Genomic DNA, 20,374 nt, shown 5'->3' with positions numbered 1-20,374 from the left:
GACTTTGGTGAGGCCTAATTTGGAGTATTGTGTTCAGTTTTGGTCACCTCCAGGAAAGATGCAAGAAAGATGAGAGAAGAGTCACCAAGATATTTTTATGAATGTATAAGGTTGGGGTTGATAGACTCCTGATTGGTCAAGTCGAGAACGGCTACTGTGAGAAGGCAGAAGATTGGGGCTGAGAGGGAAAATGGATCAGCCATGATGAAATGGTGGAGCAGGCCCGATGGGCCAAATGGCCTAATTCTGCTGCTGTATCTTATGGTCTTATGTTGCCGGACCTGGAGAACCTGAACTAAAGGAAGAAGCCAACAGGTTGGGACTTTATCCCTTCGAACATAGAAGATTGAGAGGAGATTTGATGGAGGTGTACAAAATTATGAGGGTAAATGCAAGCAGGCTTTTTCCACTGAGGTTGAGTGAGACTACAGTTAAAGGTCATGGGTTAAGGGTGAAAGGAGAAAAGTTCAAGGGGCACACGAGAGGAAACATCTTCACTCAGAGGGTCTTGAGAGTGTGGAACAAGCTGCCAGCACAAGTGGTGCATGCCAGCTCAATTTAAATGTGTAAGAGAAGTTTGGATAGATACATGGATGGTAGGGGTATGGAGGGCTGTGGACCCACTGAAGGTCGATGGGAGTAGGAAGTTTAATGGTGTAGCATGGACTAGATGGGCTGAAGGGCCTGTTTCTGTGCTGTGCTTCTCTATGACTCGATTCCCCAAGTGCGGCCTAACTAAGGTTTGTCAAATGACATCCTTCTCTGAACTTTATTAGTGAACCAGTGCGAGAAGATTTTTTTTGATGGAAAGCTGGTTGCCTCATGATCATCGTCCTTGATCCTGGTACTCATTCCAAAGTTATTCGCTGTTGTATTTATTATCTGAGGTGGCCAGGGAGCAAGAACAGAAAGGACATAAAATTCTGCAGATGATGAAAATCTTGAACACCTACCTGCCTACTGCCTGTTACACTGCGAGCGTTTCGGGCAGCAATGATCTCTGGCAGTGTTCGGGGCTTCCTTCACAATGCCAGGAGCTTCCTCTCGGTTTTCACTATCGTCAGTCACGCAAGTCCTGGGTGGAGACTCAGGAATACCGTCACACTCGGATGTAGAAGGATTCTTCATTGTTTCCATAACGACTTTGTTTTACCAGTCGAGGTTGTTAGCCCTGTGTTGAACCCCCGACTCCAGAGGACTGGTGGACCACTCTTAGTCTGGCCTCTACCCTTTGACCTATTCACCAAGAGCCAAAGCTTGAAGTCTTGACTCCTGCCAACATAGCTCTGCAGGTCCACGAGGCACGCAAGCTTCGAAACCCAACGGCAGGGCTGTGGTTCCCTTGAGCGACACACACAGAGCTCAGCAGGTCAGGTAGCATCTATGGAGGGGAATGAATGGTCGGCATATCGGGCCGAGACCTTCGTCAAGACAGGGCAGGAAGGGGGCAGAAGCCAGAACCAGATGGTGGGGGTGTGTACGAGGGGAAGGAGCACAAGCTAGCAGGTGACAGGTGAGACCAGGTGAGGGGGGGGTGGAGCGATGGGTGAGGAAGGTGGGAGGTGATAGGTGGAAGAGGTAAATGGGTCCATAAGAATTAATCTAATAGAAGAGGACAGAAAACCATGCAATAAAGGGAAGGAGGAGGGGAACCAGAGGGAGGTGACGAGAAGGACATGAAGGCAAGGGAGAAGAAGATGAGGGGCGAGCAGGTAACCATGGAAACACACACAAGACGCTGGAGAAAATCAGCAGGCCGGGCAGCATCCATGGAAGTTAATAGACAGTCAACGTTTCGGGCCGACACCCTTCTTCAGGACTAACGGGAAACCAGGGGGAGGCAAATATATTACCAGAAGTTGGATGAAGCGATGCTCATGACACCAGGTTGGGGGCTACCTGGGCGAAACATCCAGCAACCTGAACTTGGCCTGGTCGAGCCGGTACAGAAGGCTGTGGGCTGGCGTAACAGTATAGGGGTGGAGGGGGTCATATTGAAAGGTGCAGCCACTGGGAGACCCTGTCTTTTTTGTTGTGGCACATCAGCGAATTTTCCCCAGAGATGCTCTATTCGAAGACTCGCCTCCTTTTGAGAACAGGCTCAAAATTGTCGGGAAGGGAGGATAGAGAGATCTTTTTTTAAAAGAAAAAGATGCGCGTTAAAAAAAAATCTGCCTCGGTGCGGTCATCAGGCAGGGGAATGATCCAATCATCTGCGCCCCGGTAGGGAGACGCTGTTTGTCAGTAAGTGCAGCCTTTGCAATCTGCTTTGGAGCCTTTGGGCCTGGCTGAGCAGGCAGGCCTTACCACAGGTTGGGATTCTGCCATGCTGTGTCCAACTGGCACAGGCCAAACTCCGCTGGTCTGAATGTTTTCCGTCACAGGGAGGAACCCCACCAGTCCAGGCTCTATATATAGCCCACACATGGAGCCTTGTATAGAATCTGCTCTCTTCGATTCCTGGCTGATGACGACTGTAAGATGCAGTCGCTGCTTTCTTCGGCTGAGGATCTGCTGGGGCTGCGAGACAGTACAGAAGCCCTTGGCAACAATCCTGGGCTGGGGCAGGCTGGGATTAGAAATTGAGCTGAGATGCGCAGTGCAAGGGTGGAGGGATTGCTCAGTCTGCAGCTGGCTGGCGGCATCTGGAAACCAGCTGTGGCTGCACTTCGGAGCAATACACCGCAGGAGGAGGTTTGGCCCATTGGAGGTATGCCGGCCTAGTTCGTGCAGCACGAGTACAGAGCCTACGGCCTACTGAATCATTGCTGACTGTCAAACACCAAAGAAATCGAATCCCATCAACTGCACCCCCCCAATCATTCCCCTACACACAACTAATTAACCAATGAACCTGCGTGTAAGCTCATAGCAGCAGAATTAGGCCATTCTGCCCATCGAGTCCGCTCCGCCATTTCATCATGGCTGATCCATTTCCCTGGTTTCCTGCCACACCCCAAAGATGTATGGGTTGGTGGTTTAATTGTTGCTTTCCCTCTCCGCACCTCGGGCTGCAACCTTGCTGTAAATTTAGCATTCCGTCTGGCCTTTCTCGCTCTGCCCAGCGCGGATGGAAAGCGTGTGAGGAGCTGGCCGGGTTCGAACCCGGGACTGCTCGCCTCGAAGACCGGTGCGGATGCCGCCACACCGCCGGCCGGCTGGTGGGTTAACTAGGCCGGTGTACTCAGTGTGGTGAATAGATCCGCGGATGGGGTGGGAAGTTAATGTTTACATGAGCAAGAATGGGTGAAGTGGGACAATAGTCCTATGCAAAAGTCGTGAGCACCCTGGCTAAGACTTTTGCACCGTACTCTTTGTATGGGTGGTGGGGTGGAGATACTTGTCTACCAAAGGAGGTGTAAGGTGCTCCTTCTCTCTGCTCGCCTGCAGGTGTAGCACCTGCTTAGCCCCCCTGATCAGGGTCACGTGAAGCCATGGGAGAAGGTGGTGGATGGTCGTACGAGCAGCCGGTGCAGATCACAAGTCCTGGTTATGCGACCACTGACACCAGGCAGACAATCTCTGAAGAGTATCGATAATGGCTGGAGTCACCCGTCTTGTAAAGACACTGCCCAGAAAAAGGCAATGGCAAACCACTTCCGTAGAAAAAATTTGCCAAGGACAATCATGGTCATGGAAAGACTGTGATTGCTCACGTCATACGACGCAGCACATAATGATGACGTCATAGGACACAGCACATAATGATGACGTCATAGGACACAGCACATAATGATGATGTCATAGGACACAGCACATAATGATGATGTCATATGACACAGCACATGATGATGATGTACGTAGGGCGTTGACGGGGATGGACACAAGGACTTGGTGGAAATAAATGTAAGAAATACGAATTGCAATGAATTATGGACCTGTACCCCCAGATCCCTTTGTTCTACCACGCCGTTCACCGTGTAAGACTTGCCACCAATCGCACACAACATGGTCAACCTCCACTAACTGCATTCCGCCCATGGCACGGCAATCATTGGGAGACGTTGCTGCAGTTTCATTTGTTCCTCAGCGGCTCAGAGGTTCGTTGTCTGGGGACCTGGGTGTGAAGTAGATTCTCTTCTCTGATTATGTGGAGCTTGCTGCCCGGGTGAAACCACCTCACCCCCCCACCCCCCCCCGCATCCAACCACCAATTTGGAGGCTTCAACAAGCAGCCTGTTCACTTGTTACATGGAGGCTGCCGTCCGCCGGTGATTCCTTCGCAAACTTTCTGAAGAGCGATCAGAGCCTGACTTCCAGCTCTGTTAAATAGGCCGCATGTCGATTACTCCCCGCAGTGACCGAGCTCGGGTAGTGAATGGGGCAAAAATGAAATCACATTGGACTCAAACAGCAGGTCCATGGCCCCCTCTCCTGCCACGATGACTCCACACTCAGGTTCGAGGAGCAACACCTTGTATTCCATCTGGGTCACCTCCAACCTGACGGCATGAACATCGATTTCTCGAACTTCTGGTGATTCCGTCCCCTCCCCCCTCCTCTCTTTTTTCCTTTTCCCATTTGGTTCCTCTCTTACCTTTCTCTTCTCCTCGCCTGCCTATCACCTCCCTCTGGTGTCCCTCCTCCTTCCCTTTCTCCCATGGTCCTCTGTCCTCTCTGATCAGATTCCTCCTTCTTCAAACCTTTTCCTCAGGTGGGGGTGGGTGCCGGTGCTTTTTTCGCTGGTGGGGGGGGGATCGTCGCTTTGCTGCTGTTTATGCATGGGGAGGGGGCTTTGGGGTTCTAACGTTTAACTGTCATTCATTCTTTGGGGCACTCCTCTGTTTTTGTGGATGTTTTGCAAAGAAGAATTTCAGGATGTATATTGTATACATTTCTCTGACATTAAGTATACCTATTGAAAACTTTTTCGTCCTCTCACCTTCTCAGTTCGTCCCTCCCTCACCCAGCCACCTACCCTCCCCCTCACCTGGCTTCACCTATCCCCCTCCCAACTTGGACTCTCTCCCCCTAAGCCCCATCCTCTTATTCTGGCATCTTCGCCCTTCCTTACCAGTCCCGAAGAAGGGTTTCGGTCCGAAACATTGGCTCTTCATTCATAGTCATAGTCATACTTTATTGATCCCGGGGGAAATTGGTTTTCATTACAGTTGCGCCATAAATAATAAATAGTAATAGAACCATAAATATTAATTAGTAATATGTAAATTATGCCAGTTAATTATGAAATGTCCAGGACCAGCCTATTGGCTCAGGGTGTCTGACCCTCCAAGGGAGGAGTTGTAAAGTTTGATGGCCACAGGCAGGAATGACTTCCTATGACGCTCTGTGTTGCATCTCGGTGGAATGAGTCTCTGGCTGAATGTACTCCTGTGCCCACCCAGTACATTATGTAGTGGATGGGAGACATTGTCCAAGATGGCATGCAACTTGGACAGCATCCTCTTTTCAGACACCACCGTCAGAGAGTCCAGTTCCATCCCCACAACATCACTGGCCTTACGAATGAGTTTGTTGATTCTGTTGGTGTCTGCTACCCTCAGCCTGCTGCCCCAGCATACAACAGCAAACATGATCGCACTGGCCACCACAGACTCGTAGAACATCCTCAGCATCGTCCGACAGATGTTAAAGGACCTCAGTCTCCTCAGGAAATAGAGACGGCTCTGACCTTTCTTGTAGACAGCCTCAGTGTTCTTAGACTAGTCCAGTTTATTGTCAATTCGTATCCCCAGGTATTTGTAATCCTCCACCATGTCCACACTGACCCCCTGGATGGAAACAGGGGTCACCGGTACCTTAGCTCTCCTCAGGTCTACCACCAGCTCCTTAGTCTTTTTCACATTAAGCTGCAGATAATTCTGCTCACACCATGAGACAAAGTTTCCTACAGTAGCCCTGTACTCAGCCTCATCTCCCTTGCTGATGCATTCCTCTCCAGTGATGCTGCCTGACCTGCTGAGATTGTGTGTGTGTGTGTGTGGCACAAGTAGTCTATCTTTCAGCAAACAGAGTCTAGTTACTCAGTGCACCCGAGTGTCCAGCCGCCAGATCCAGAATCCATTCGCCCAACTTGAATCCTTGTGGCTATTTTTAGTGATGACACAGTGCAGTTGTCCAAAACAATGGTTAGACCGCACCTTGAGTATTGCATATGCTTCTGGTCACCACACAAGAGGAAGGATGTGGTGAGAGCAGAGAAGGGACTTGCAAGGATGCTTGTTTGTTTGTTTATTTATTTACTTAGACAGGCCCTTCCAGCCCCTCGAGCCGCACCGCACGGCAACCCTCGATTAACCCTAGCCCAATCACGGGACAATTTACAATGACCATTTAACCAACCGGTACGTCTTTGGACCGTGAGAGGGAACAGGAATGCCTGGAGGAAGGCCACGTGGCCATGGGGCGAACGTGCGAACTCCTCACAGATGAATTGGACTCCGACCTCTGCCCTCTCGAGCCGTAATAGGATCGCGCTAACTGTGGTGCCTGGAGCAGGGTTGGAGAGGGGGAAGGGTGTGGTTATAGGGAGAGACTGGGTAGGCCAGATTACTATGAATACAACATCGGAGGCCGAATTTTGAATGGCGAGGGTAAGATGGATAGCCATAATCTTCTTTCCCAAGGCAGAGGGCAAAGGCTTAAGGCGAGAGGAATGAAGTGTAACGAAGATCTGAGAGGTAAGTTTGTGACACAGTGTGGTGAATATCTGCAACGCGCTGTGACAGGAGGTGGTGGAGGCAGATACACTCACAAAAAGGTGTTTCGCCAACTGCTGAGATGGGAATGGCATAGACGGGGGCGAGCCTAATGTGTGCAAATGACTCTTCGATAGGTATCACGTTTGGTGAGAATGAGACGAGATAAAAAGGGCTAAGTTTTCTGCTGTGCAGGTCTTTGATTCAGTAAATTGATCCTGGCATCAACACTGGTGTTTGACTTTGGAGCAATTGTGACATGGGATTGAGGGTTTGTTTGTTTGTTGCCATGTTGTATGACATCATCATTATGTGCCATGTTGTATGACATCATCATTATGTGCCGTGTGGTATGACATCATCATTATGTGCTGTCTCATATGTCATAGACAACTATGGTCTTTCCATGACCATGATTGTTCATGGCAAACTTTTCTACAGAAAGTGGTTCACCATTGCCTCCTTCTGGGCAGTGTCTTTACGAGAGAGGCGACTCCAGCCGTCATCAGTACTCTTCAGAGATTGTCTGCCTGGTGTCAGTGGTCACATCACCAGGACTTGTGATCTGCACCGGCTGCTCGTACGACCATCCACCACCTGCCCCCATGGCTTCACATGACCCTGATCGGGGGCTAAGCAAGTGCTACACCTTGCCCGAGGGTGACCTGTAGGCTAGCGGTAGAAAGGAGCGCCTTACACCTCCTTTGGCAGAGTCGCATCTCCACCCCGCCACCAGTGAGGGTAGTCAGATTGAAAATCATATACTTCATATAAACCAAAGAAGAAAAGTTGGGATGGGAGGATGTGTTACAACACTATATTTTGAAAAAAAAACACTTCTGGAAACCAGTAACCTCCAGAATGAAGGTGAACCTGCCTGGTTTCCAGCAGCCAAAACACAAATAGGAGACCATTCAGCCCTTTGAATCTGTTCTGTTGGATCACATCTGCCCTGCCTCTTGACTCAGTCTAACAGCCTCGTTTCTGTAACCCTGAGTACCTTTGCCAAGAGTAGAGTGTTAGGGTCATATTCTGGGGGGATGGAATACAGGAAATATTAATGTCAACAGCAGCCGTTCTCCAGATTTGAATGCGGATTGCAGATGGAATTTAAAAACTGCAGCGCAGACCAGTGGGTTTCCTGGAGCTGCAGATTGGGCTCAATCACAAACAAAGAAACCCTCCACCTCGACCTCAGATGTCTGTGTGTGCATGAATGCAACCGAGGGACTAACATTCACTTTGGAGTGTGAAAATTGTATGTAATTTAAAGGAAGCATTGCAACTACTGCAGGTGTTTGAAAACTATATGTAATTCCAAGGAAGCATTGTATATACTGTACATTGCAACTATAGCAGGTAATTTAAAGCAAGCTTTGTAGATATATTGTAACTATAGAGTTGTCCTACTGTTACCTTTGAGCTTTAGGATATAAAAATGTCATTTATTTACTTACTGAGATACAGCGTTGAACAGGCACTCCTGGCCTTCGAGTCGCACACTCCAGCACTCCCCTGGTTCAATCCTAGCCCAATCATGGGACAATTTACAATGACTAATTAACCTACCAACTGGTAGGTCTTTGGACCGTGGGAGGAAACCGGAGCACCCAGAGGAAACCCACGCGGTCACGGGGAGAACGTACAGACTCCTTACAAGCAGCGGCAGGAACTGTACCTGGGTTGCCTGTACCGTCAAGCGCTGTGCCAGCCACTACACTACAGAACCGTGTAATATTGGGCAGGCCTCGTCTTCCAAGAGTGTCTCCAATTACGATGCCTGCCGCCCGTTTTTTTTTTGCCAAACACTTCTAGATCCAGTCACTTCAGAGATTCTGATCACAGTTACAACACGGAGAGAAAGCAAAGATTTCTGCTAGTCCACATAAAATCCAGGAATACAATCAGCAAAACGTGTTGCATTGCAAGTTTATCTGAAGCTGCTGACAGCAAACTTATTGGAAGTATGAGCCAGCAAAACCACTGCAAGAATATGGACAGTGGCAAGACAGCTTGTTCCAATTGCCATAATTGTGGATAACTAATGCTCCCTAACCAGCTCCAAATGTTGGAGTATAATGCGACCGGAATGTGTTTCGTATTTCTGTAGTAACCGCAGGAGAAGCTGGAATAAATTACACACTGCAGGACTGGGAAAAGGTCTTGGGTATATATATATAGCCAGGGTGCCTAAGACTTTTGCACAGTTCTGTAGTAATTTTATGTATTGCACTGTACTGCTGTTACAAAAAATATAGAAGTTTCATGACGTACGTGAGTGATGATGAACCTGATTCTATTGTGGACTGAGAGTGGGAAGGGGGGTGCAGGGAGAGGGAAATCATGGTTGGGGAAAAGGGGGAGGGAGCGGGAAGCACCAGAGAGACGTTCTGCACTGGTCGATGAGCCAATTGTTCGGGATCAAGTGACCTTGCTTGGTGGCTCGGGGCTGGGTGCGCCTCCACCTGTGCCACAAACCCTCCCCCCACCCCCCGACACTCCTTCTCCACCACCCGTCCCTCACCCCTCCCGCGGTGCTCCGCCCTCGCCATTCCCAATATCCTTTGCTCCCGCCAGATTTTAAAACTCGCTCTCTACTCCAAGTCTCAGTCACCCTAGCTATATATAGGTGCCTCAGGCTTCTGCACCATACTGTAGGTGTAGTTAATCAAGACTTGTGAAATGGATTCCACTGACTTTATGCCATATTGACTCAGCAGGTTTTACTGACTGGGGAAACGGATCTTTGTTGTTGCTGAGTCCCCAGCCGCCTCCCCAGTCAGAGGTCACGAACGTGGGCCCAATATTGCACCCACAAAAAATTTTGTTGGCATGCGGAATGCCTGGGTTCTTTAACCCAGGGGTCCCCAACCTTCTTTGCACCGTGGACCAGTTTAATATTGACGATATTCTTGAGGACCGGCTGACGGGGGGGGGGGATTGGTGTTCAAGTAGGGTTGCCAACTTTCTCACTCCCAAATAAGGGTCAAAAGTAGCAGTCAAATCCCAGGACACTTGTGTTTACCCCAGGAAAGACTACAATGACCATGAAGCCTTGCGCGGGCACCTGTGTGCGCGTGCATTTACGTGCCGATTTTTTTTTCTACAAATCGGTTTTAGCGATCTGTTCAGTGAAACTACACTGTACATACATTATTTCTACTTTATATAGGCTGTGTACTTATCATATCGTTCCCGCTTTTCCTGTATGACAGTGTTATGGTTTTATGTGTGACTTGGCAGGTTATTTCAAGTTTAACAGTGCATGACAGGGAATGAGGAAAGGTGCAGCTGACTCGTATCGTTTCATATCCCCAAATCATGTCGTTTCCTCGCGGCCCGGTAGCACGTGCTTTGCGGCCCGGTGGTTGGGGACCGCTGCTTTAAACACCACCTATAATGGGATGATACATAACGATTATCTTCACAGCTGAGTGAAGCAGTTAGTAATGGTTGGGTTGAGTTGTTCTGCAATCTTGGCAATTTCACTCGAAAGCATTTCATCACCATGCAAAGGGACTTCGTCAGTGCGCTGTTAATTTGTGGTGTGTCCTCCGAACGTTTGGCCTTTATATACTTATCAATCAGAATCAGGTTTATTATCACCGGCATGTGACGTGAAATTTGTTAACTTAGCAGCAGCAGTTCAATGCAATACATAATCTAGAAGAGAAGAAAAAAAAATAAAATAAAAATAGTAATAATAAATAAACCAGTAAATCAATTACAGTGTACTTATATTGAATAGATTTTTAAAAAGTGCAAAAAACAGTAATACTGTATATTTAAAAAAGAGTGAGGTAGTGTCCAAGGATTCAAAGTCCATTTGGGAATCTGATGGCAGAGGGGAAGAAGCTGTTCCTGAATCGCTGAGTGTGTGCCTTCAGGCTTCTGTACCTCCTTCCTGATGGTAACAGTGAGAAAAGGGCATGCCCTGGGTGCTGGAGGTCCTTAATAATGGATGCTGCCTTTCTGAGACACCGCTCCCTAAAGATGTCCTGGGTACTTTGTAGACTAGTACTCAAGATGGAGTCAACTAAATTTATGACCGTCTGCAGCTTCTTTCTGTGCAGTAGTGCCCCCCCCCACCCCACCTTCATACCAGACAGTGATGCAGCCTGTCAGAATGCTCTCCACGACACATCTATAGAAATTTTTAAGTGTTTTTTTTTTGACATACCAAATCTCTTCAAACTCCTAATGAAGTAGGATCATCAGCTGATTGGTTGTTAGCAAATGATTTTTTTCACTGTTCACTCGAGAACAGTGAGACGTTTTCACAGGAAACATCTCACACCAGCTGGACGGTTGTGAGATGAGATGTTTTTTTAAAAAATCATTTATGAGTTGTGGGCATCAGCAGCTAAGCCAGCATGTATTGCCCATCCCTAGTTGACCTTGAGAAGTTGGTGATGAGCTGCCTTCTTGAACCACTGCAGTCCCTAGGGTGTAGGTACTCCCACAGTCCTGTTAGGGAGGGAATTCCATGATTCTGACACAGCAACAGTGAAGGAACAGTGATATGTTTCCAAGTCAGGATGGTGAGTGACTTGGAGGGGGATTTCCAAAGGGTGGTGTTCCCAGGTATCTACTGTTCTTGGCCTTCTAGATGGTAGTGGTCGTGGGTCTGGAAGGTGCTGCCTTAGGAACTTTGGTGTGTTGTTGCAGTGCATCTTGTAGATAGTACACATTGTTGCGACTGTTGGTCGATGGTGGAGGGATTGGATGCTTGTGGAAGGGGAACCAATCAAGTGGGCTGCCTCGTATTGGATGGTGTCGAGCTTCCTGAGTGTTGATGGGGCTGCACTCATCCAGGCGAGTGGCCAGTATCCCATTACACTCCTGACCTGAGCCTCATAGATGGTGGACAGGCTTTGGGGAGTCGGATGTGAGTTACACGTCACATGACCTTTGCCTGCTCTGGTAGCTATGTTGTTTATATGGCAGTGTTTAACTATTGAAGTTGTATAAGACGTCGGTGAGGTTTAATTTGGAGTATTGTGTGCAGTTTTGGTCACCTACCTACAGGAAAGATGTAAATTAGGTTGAGAGAGGGTAGAGAAAATTTACAGGGATCTTGCCGAGTCTGGAGGAGATGAATTATAAGGAAAGATTGAATAGGTTAGGATTGTATTCCTTAGAACGTAGAAGATTGAGTGGATGGTTGATAAAGGTAATTATGAGGGGCATAGATAGGATAAATGCAAGCCACTGAGGTTGGGTGGGACTACAGCCAGAGGTCATGGGCTAAGGATAAAAGGTGAGGAATTTGAAGGGAACGTGAGGGGAAACTTCTTCACTCAGAGGGTCATGAGAGTGTGGAATGAGCTGCCAGCTCGCTTAAGAGAAGTTTGGGTAGGTACAGGGATGGTAGGAGGATGGAGGGCTATGGTCCATGTACGGGTCGATGGGAGTAAGCAGTTTAAATGGTTTTGACAGGGAATCGATGGGCTGAAGGGCCTGTTTCTGTGCTGTACTTCCCTATGACTCTTTAACACAGGATGCTGGATGATGTGTTTTGAAATCCTTGTAGACCTGGAGTCCACATCAGCATTTCAAAGTTCAAAGTAAATTTCTAATCAAAGTGTGTATATGTCACCATATACAACCCTGAGATTTGTTTCCTTGCAGGTATTGACAGGAAAATAAAGAAATACGGCAGAATATATAACAATCTCTAAGTAACAAAGACTGGATAGTAAACAGTTACAATAACAATACTATTTAGAAATTGCTTTATTTTTCAATGTACCTTTCTTTTTAAAAGATTAATATTAACAAATTTTGAACAAGCTTTTAAAATGCTTCATTTATTACTATCTGTCTGTTATACGTTTATTAATAGTAAGATAGTGGGGGCCACGGTAGTGTAGCGGTTACCGTGACGATAATACCGTGAGGGTGTTCTGGAGATCAGAGCTCAATTTCGGTGCTACTCCGTAAGGGGTCTCTGTACGTTCTCCCCGTGGAATGTGTGGTTTCCTCCGGGTGCTCAGGTTTCCTCCCACAGTCCAAAGACGTACCGGTTAGTAGATTCATTGGTCATGGCAAATTGTCCTGTGATTGGACTAGGGTTAAATCGGGGGATTTCTGAATGGCGCAGAAGGGCCTATCCCATAGTGCATCTCTAAATAAATGATTATTTTTTTGCCCTTTTTTTTGTACTAATTAATTTCTTTTTGCAATACTTAATTCCTCCCTCAGTCCAAAGACATACTGGGTAGGTTAATTGGTCGTTGTAAATTACCCTGTGGTGAGCTTTTGGTTAATCAGGTTTGTTAGTGGTTGCTAAGGCGACGTGGCTTGAAGGACCCATTCTGCAATGTGCAAACTAAATAAATAAAACCATCAATCTATGTAAATAAGTAACAAGACTCATCCTTTCTCCTCAAACTCCTTAATTATTGCTACTGATTAATTAATCAATGTTAGTCTCTGTTGTGGTAGTTAATGGATTAATCCTATGTCACTCAGTTAGCCACTCGCACATGGGAGGAGTTCACATAGTCTACAAGCAGGGTTATCAATAAAGTTTAGTCGGGTAGCCTGCATGCTGGCGTGTTGGTGTGCCCTGCACTCTCCCTCAATATCGAGCACAACTGCCTCTGCTCAAAATTACCACGGCCTGCAAGAGAATTGTTTTGGAGGATTATCTTCAATTTGGGTGCGCTCTCAAAAAGGTTTGCCATCCAGGAGAATGGTACGTCAGACACTAGAGAATCACTTCTTTCAAAAGTGGCCCCTGGGACCTCACGAGGGACCCATAGGTTTTCACTGTAACTCCTCATGCAAACAAGGGAATTTCAAACCCTTCAGAAACCGTATTGCCCGAGTGTTGTTTTCTGAAGTCTTTGTGGCCGGGGTTGTGGAATAAGTCGGCAGAAGAGAGCTGGAAACGAGTGTGGGAAGAGGGGTTGGTGTGCATTCTATGGGTCGACACAGATCTCGACTTGACTCCAGGGCGGTTGTGAGCTCCAAGGTACCCAAGCTGGCCCTTGTGCAGTGCCGAGAAAGAGTTATACCGTCAGAGGAACCATCTTGTAGTTTCCTCTTCCTTCTGCTAAGAGCTAGTCTGGCCTGTGTTCCCCAATCAATCAGCAAACACCATCAACTGATATCATAATGATCACACATTATGGGACCTTGCAGTTCACGTTTCCCCAGCTGGTTTCCTGAATTCCTGTAGCATCCACATGCACTTACTTGGTTGGAGAGCATTCAGTTGTGCTTACTTACCTACTGCCTGTTACACCGCTGGTGTTTAGAACAGGAATATTGTCACACTCAGGTGTAGAAGGATTCTTCATTGCTGGTTTCGCAACAGTTTTGTTTGACCAGTCAGGGTTGTTAGTCCTGAGCTGAACCCCCAAATCTAGAGGACCGGTGGACCACTCTTAGTCTGGCCTCTGCCCTTTGACCTGTTTGGCATGGGTGACCCCACCAAGAGCCAAAGCACAAAGCCCTGACTCCAGCCAGCATCGCTCTCCGGGTCATTGAGGTACGCAAACCTCCAAACCCCACGACAAGGTTGTGGTCCTCTTTGAAGTTAATTTTCCTGGGGGGGGGGTCACTTATTCTTTTGTTTATTTACCCAGGGGTTGCTGGGTTTGCAGCTGGATCTACAGGCTGCAGTAGTTAATAAGACTGGCGCATTTTCAAGACTTGGGAGAAGGTGCCTTTCTAAATAACTGAGGTAAATAAATGGGTTGAGATGCCAAATGGAGACACAAGAGACTACAGATTCAACATTCAAGATTGCTTAATGTCATTTCTTGTACATAAATGTAAAGGAGAATGAAATAATTGTTACTGTGGATCCGATGCAGCACAAAAAACAATAAAGAACACAGTAATAATAATAATAAAACACAATAAATATAAATACATAAGATAGCTTCTATACATAGATTGATTGTCTGTCCATAAAGTGACACTGGGCTGTACTAAAGGTGACTGACAGGAAATGATAATAGTTATGGTGGAGTTAGTGGGTGGAGGTGTTGATCAGCCTTACTGCTTGGAGAAAGTACTGTAACTGTTTTTGAGTCTGGGGTCCTGGTGTGAATGCTTTGTAGGGGGAGGTTGGTGGAATATTTGCCCAACAACCCCAAGTTCAGTACGTTTTTCAAAGTGGAAAAATTGGGCTGAATTTTCGCATTTTTAGATACATGGCAGCCTCCCCCAAACACTGTTTGATTCTTTAATCCACTCTCCACCCAAGACTCAAACCAGGTTCTGTTCATCCATTGCCCATTTCTCGTAGTGGATTCTCATTTGCGTTCCGGCGCGTCAATCCAAGGCCTCCTTTTGTGTCACGATAAAGCCCCCATCAGGGTGGAGGAGCAACACCTTATATTCCATCTGGGTGCCCACCAACCTGATGGCATGAATTTTGATTTCTTCTTCCAGTGAACATATTTTGCACATCCTGCCCCGCCCCCCCATTTCCTCTATTCCCCACTCTGACCTTCCACTTATTCTCATCTGTCTATTACTTCCCCCTGGGTCCCCTCCTCCTTCCCTTTCTCCTGTGGTCCACTTTCCTCTCCAATCAGATTCCTTCTTCTCCAGCCCTTGACCTTTCCCACCCACCTCCTCTCCAATCAGATTCCTTCTTCTCCAGCCCTTGACCTTTCCCACCCACCTCCTCTCCTATCAGGTTCCTTCTTCTCCAGCCCTTGACCTCTCCCATCCACCTCCTCTCCTATCAGATTCCTTCTTCTCCAGCCCTTGACCTTGCCCATCAACCCCCTCTCCTATCAGATTCCTTCTTCTCCAGCCCTTGACCTTTCCCATCAACTCCCTCTCCTATCAGATTCCTTCTTCTCCAGCCCTTGACCTTTCCCACCCACCCCCTCTCCTATCAGATTCCTGCTTCTCCAGCCCTTGACCTTTCCCACTCACCTGGTTTCACCTATCACCTTCCAGCCAGCCTCTTTCCCCTCCCCCCCACTTGTTTTATTCATCCTGGCATCTCCTCCCTTCCTTCTCAGACCCGATGAAGGGTCTCGGCCTGAAACGTTGAGTATTTATTTATTTCCACAGATGCTGCCTAACCTGCTGAGTTCCTCCAGTATTGTGTGTGTGTGTGTGTGTGTGTGTGTGTTGCTCTGGATTTCCAGCATCTGCAGAATCTCTTGTGTTTGTGGTTAATTGTCTATTTTTTTTCAAGCCTTCATCTTTCTGTTCAGAGTCCTGTCTCACCTCTCTGTATCCTTTCTACCTCCCACTGAAATCTCTGTCCTCCTCCAATTTTATCCTGTCATTCACTCCAAGGTTTAATTAAGTTTTTATTTTAATTAAACAGATTAATTAAATATAGGTTGCCTAGAGGTTAGTGCCACCACTTTGCATTTCCAGCGATCACTGATCGGGATTCAATTCCCGCCACTGTCTAGGTAGACAGGTAGATAGATAGACAGACATACTTTATTGATCCTGAGGGAAATCAGGTTTCGTTACAGTTGCACCAACTAAGAACAGAGTATAAATACAGCAATATAAAACCATAAATAAATAAATAGTAATATGTAAATTATGCCAGGAAATGAGTCCAGGACCAGCCTATTGGCTCAGGGTGTCTGACCCTCCAAGGGAGGAGTTGTAAGGTTTGATGGCCACAGGCAGGAATGACTTCCTATGACGCTCTGTGCTGCATCTCGGTGGAATGAGTCTCTGGCTGAATGTACTCCTGTGCCCAACCAGTACATTATGTAGTGGATGGGAGACATTGTCCAAGATGGCATGCAACTTAGACAGCATCCTCTTTTCAGACACCACCGTCAGAGAGTCCAGTTCCATCCCCACAACATCACTGGCCTTACGAATGAGTTTGTTGATTCTGTTGGTGTCTGCTACCCTCAGCCTGCTGCCCCAGCACACAACAGCAAACATGATCGCACTGGCCACCACAGACTCGTAGATCATCCTCAGCATCATCCGGCAGATGTTAAAGGACCTCAGTCTCCTCAGGAAATAGAGGCGGCTCTGACCCTTCTTGTAGACAGCCTCAGTGTTCTTTGACCAGTCCAGTTTATTGTCAATTCGTATCCCCAGGTATAATGAGTTTGTATGTTCTCTCTGTGTCCGTGTGGGTTTCCTCCCACATTCGAAAAATATATGCTAGGCGTCGGAAGCACGACAAGACTTGTGGCTGCCCCCAGCACAATCCTCGGACTGTGTTGGTCATGGGCCAAAATGACACCTTTTTTTGCCAAATTAACTCCCACTGGGAAAACTCGTCAGGTCGGGCAGCACCTGTGGAGGGAGAAGCAGAGCTAACGCCTTGGGTTGGGAAAGGGAGGACAGCAAGTTGCTAAGAATGCGAGCAGGAGAGATAGAGAGTCTTTGTGATGGTGTGTGACCAGAGTGGTCCGCGCAGTAAGCAGTTCATGTCCCCCGTTAACGGGACGCCAGAGGCTGATTAATTGAGCAGAAAGTTTTATTTACTGATAGTTGTGCTTACCTCCAAAAAGATCTGGAGTTCCCTCCGAAACCATCAGCCCCAACGTTGACTCCTCTCCCTATCCCTTGTATGGCTAACACGAGAGGGCAGTTTTAAGGTGCTTGGAAGTAGGTACAGAGGAGAGGTCAGGGGTAAGTTTTTTACGCAGAGAGTGGTGAGTGCATGGAATGGGCTGCCGGCAACGGTGGTGGAGGCGGATACGATAGGGTCTTTTAAGAAACTCCTGGACAGGTTATATGGAGCTCAGAAAAATAGAGGACTATGGGTAAGTTTCTATAGTAGGAGCTTTGTGGGCCAAAGGGCCTGTATTGTGCTGCAAGCTTTCTATGTTTCTTTTCCCATACCCTGCCCGCAGATCCGCCAGGGATCAGCCCCATCGCCGACCTCTGACCTTTTCTGCATACCCTGCCGGCAGATCTGCCAGGGATCAGCCCCAACGCCGACCTCTGACCCTTTCCGCATACCCTGCCCACAGATCGCCAGGGATCAGCCCCAACGCCGACCTCTGACCCTTTCCGCATACCCTGCCAGCAGATCCGCCAGGGATCAGCCCCAACCGCTGACCTCTGACCCTTTCCGCATACCCTGCCGGCAGATCCGCCAGGGATCAGCCCCAACGCCGACCTCTGACCCTTTCCGCATACCCTGCCCGCAGATCCGCCAGGGATCAGCCCCAATGCCGACCTCTGACCCTTTCCGCATACTCTGCCCGCAGATCCGCCAGGGATCAGCCCCATCGCTGACCTCTGACCTTTTCCCCACGTCCACACCATGGCGTAGAAGGCAATGAATAAAGTACAGGTAAATTTCTGTCGAACCTTCAAATCCCCGCAAGAAAATAAATCTCAGGGTAGTATACGGTGACATATATCGCTGGAGACCTGAGTCAGCCCAACCACAAACTGATCCAGCTGCTACAGTCCAGGAAACGGTATCGCAGCATAAAGCCAAGATTAACAGGCTCCGGGACAGCTTCTTCCACCAGGCCATCAGACTGATTAGTTCTCTCTAATACAACTGTATTTCTATGTTATATCGACTGTCCTGGTGTACATACTAGTTATTATAAATTATTAAAAATTGCACATTGCAGATTTAGACGGAGATGAGGAAAGATTTTTTGACTCATGTATATGAAGGATGTAAGAAATAAAGTCAATTCAATGCACTTTAATATTAAATTTAATTTGACAAGTAAACTCTTCTTGGGCTTCCAGCCAGGTTAGATGTCGATTTTAACTGACCTTTCAAAGATTCATCAGGCATTATCCCTGACGAAGATGGCGGAGTTTGTCATCGAAACGTCAGTTACAAACGATACCTGTACCCGGCTGGAGGCCCGAGAAGCGTTTATTCGTTGTATACGCCGGGAAAGGACCCGATCCCCTTTCAGGTTTAAAACGTAAACCCCTGCTCCCAGTCCTTAATCAAGCAGCTTCCCTCGAGTGAGCCTATCCAAATCTTCTGCCCTGCTGATGTCACTTCCTGTGTCAAGGGATGTCCTCCCTGACGTCCCAAAGATGTGCCCGTTGTTAGGTAAGTTGGCCTAGGCTCGGCGGCTTGGTGCAGTCCGGGGATGATTGATCGGAATGTGAGATCAAAAAGTTAATCGGGAATGAGCTAGTACGGACTTAGTGGGCTGAAGGGCTTTATTAGTTATTTTTTATTATTATTATTATTATTATTATGAACAGAGAAAGCACAAAAAGAGAAATAATGTATGAGATCATGAAAAGGCAACGTGTGATTAGGAAAGAAGAGTTAGAACGTACAGTAATTATGGGAAAGATTGACGGGAAGAAAGCAAGAGGAAGACAAAGACAAATGATGATGGAGACAGCAGCCAGAGAACTGGAAATGAATACCAGTGAATTGATTCACTTGACCCGAAACAGGAGTGTGTGGGCCGTGGCAGTCAAAGCTCAAACTGGGCACGGCTCCTGATGGTGATGATGATTATTTACCTTTAAAGTACTTCGAATCTTTGTCACATGTACATCAAAACGTACAGAGAAAGGCATCGTTGGCGTTAAATCAAACCAGTGTGGATTGCGCTGGGGGGGGTGGGGTGTTGGGGAGCCCGCCGACATCGCCACATTTCTGACGCCAGCATGGCGTGTCTACAACGCTGTAACCCTAACCCGCGTGGGAGGAAACCGGAGCATGCGATCGTGGGGAGAACGTACAAACTTCTCACAGACAGTGACAGGATTCGAACCCCCCCCCCCCCGATCGCCAATGGCTGGCGCTGTCAAGCTAACCGTTTCGCTAATGTCCTAACATATGGACACAGGAGTGAACAGGTGAGTCTGGAGTTCCCCATAATGACCCACTGTGCTTCTGACATCCAAGTCAGGGCTCAGTCACGGGCAGAGTAAGTTCTTCCCACAGCTATCCCAAGGAACGATGATTACAAAAACATCCTGAGATGCCATGAAACATGGAGAAAATAGGAACAGGAGTAGGCCATCCTGTCCTGTCATCCAGTATGTTGAAGTTCGAAGTATCTTTTATTATCAGAGTCTATACATGTCACCATATACAACCCTGAGATTTATTTTCCTGTGGGCATACTCAGAAAATCTATAGAATAGTAACTGTAAACAGGATCAATGAAAGATCAACCAGAGTGCAGAAGACAACAAACTGTGCAAGGGAGGAAACATCGATTCAGACACTGCATCGGGCGTTTTCACGCTTTACAAGGTGCAGATTGGAAGTCTGTGTGGGGCGCCACTCCTCACACAGACACTAGGGCAATGTGTGATTAAGTGCCTTGCTCAAGGACACAAACACGCTGCCACAGCTGAGGCTCGAACTACGACCTTCAGATCACTAGACGAACGCCTTAACCACTTGGCCACGCGCCCCACTGTGCAAATGCAAATATAAATAAATTGCAATAAATAATGAGAGCATGAAATAACAAGATATATAGTCCTTAAAGTGGGATAAGTGATTGTGAGAATATTTCAATGATGGGCAAGTGAGCATAGTTTTTTTTTGTTCCAAGAGCCTGATGGTTGAGGGGCAATAACTGTTCTTGAACCTGGTGGTGTGAGTCCTGAGGCTCTTGCACTTTTTTTTACCCGATGGCAGCAACGAGAAAAGAGCACGGCCCGCGTGGTGGGGGTCTCTGACGATGGATGCTGCTTTCCTACAACAGCGTTCCGTGTAGATGCGCTCAATGGTTGGGAGGGCTTTACTCCTGTTGGCCTGGGCTGAATCCACTAGGATCTTCTGTTCAAAG

At 47.6% G+C, this 20,374-nt stretch overlaps 1 protein-coding gene across 2 annotated transcripts in view; it reads left to right on the top strand.

Moving 5' to 3' along the window:
• Nucleotides 1-20,374, top strand: part of LOC134352649 (transforming growth factor beta-3 proprotein-like) — a 90,629-nt gene that overhangs the window by 48,528 nt on the left and 21,727 nt on the right. The gene's annotated exons all lie outside the window — the stretch shown is intronic.

This window comes from Mobula hypostoma, chromosome 10 (genome assembly GCF_963921235.1).
Source record: "Mobula hypostoma chromosome 10, sMobHyp1.1, whole genome shotgun sequence".
Taxonomy (NCBI): domain Eukaryota; kingdom Metazoa; phylum Chordata; class Chondrichthyes; order Myliobatiformes; family Myliobatidae; genus Mobula; species Mobula hypostoma.
The sequence above is the reverse complement of the archived record's forward strand: the minus strand, read 5'-3'. Positions and strand labels throughout refer to the sequence as shown.